This window comes from Gekko japonicus, unplaced genomic scaffold (genome assembly GCF_001447785.1).
Source record: "Gekko japonicus isolate JY-2015 unplaced genomic scaffold, Gekko_japonicus_V1.1 scaffold1098, whole genome shotgun sequence".
Taxonomy (NCBI): Eukaryota; Metazoa; Chordata; class Lepidosauria; order Squamata; family Gekkonidae; genus Gekko; species Gekko japonicus.
Window position 1 is genome coordinate 16,484 of NW_015160244.1, and position 969 is coordinate 17,452.

Genomic DNA, 969 nt, shown 5'->3' on the forward strand with positions numbered 1-969 from the left:
GACTCTAATCTGGGAGAACCGGGTTTGATTCCCCACTCCTCCACTTGCACCTGGCTGGATGACCTTGGGCAAGCCACAGTTCTGACAAGAGCTGTTCTTGAAAAAGAGCCGTTTCTGTCTGAGCTCTCTCAGCCCTGCCTACCTCACCGGGTGTCTGTTGTGGAGAGGGGAAGGGAAAGGAAAGGAGTTTGTAAGCTGCTCTGAGACTCCTTTGGGTAGTGAAGGGAGGGATATAAACCCAATTTCCTCTTCTTCTTCTTCCCTCTAAGCTAACTTAGTGTGAGCTAGCTCACAGTTCTTTAGCCTCCGGCTCACACATTTTTGTCTTGGCTCAGGAAGGAGCACACTAAATTATGCAGCAGCCAAATGGCTGGCTCACAACTTTAATGCTGGCAGCTCACAAAGTAGAATTTTTACTCACAAGACTCTACAGCTTAGAGGGAGCATGTCTGTTGTGGGGAGGGGAAGGGAAAGGAGTTTGTAAGCCGCTCTGAGACTCTGAGTGGAGGGCAGGGTATAAATCCAGTCTCTCCTTCATCATGGGAACCCCAAAGTGGGGCCGCAGCAGACAAGCAGAGTTGCAGGCCCTGCCCAGCCCCACAAGGCACAGGCAGTCAAAGCCCATAAAAGGAAGACCCACCGTAGTTATTTACTTTATCTACATCCTGCCATCGTCCCCCAGAGCGGCTTGCATTACTCCTTCTCTCCTCCATTTTATCCTCCCAACAGCGCTGGGGGGGTGGGGGTAGAGAGGAGGCTGAGAGCCTGTGACTGGCCCAAGGTCGCCCAATGAGCTTCTATGGTTTTGTGGGGATTCAACCTGCGTCTCCCAGATCCTCGTCCGGCACCCTGACCACTACGCCGTGCCAGCTCTCCTCACTATTCGAGCACAAGCCCCCCTGCCAGAATTGACAAGACCCCCAAGTCCTTAAGGAGAACCAACGCTACTCGACGTTTTGTGGAATTCCA

At 52.6% G+C, this 969-nt stretch overlaps 1 protein-coding gene across 1 annotated transcript in view; it reads right to left on the minus strand.

Moving 5' to 3' along the window:
- FITM1 (fat storage-inducing transmembrane protein 1) overlaps positions 1–969 on the minus strand; it is a 2,827-nt gene that overhangs the window by 942 nt on the left and 916 nt on the right. The window lies entirely within an intron of this gene.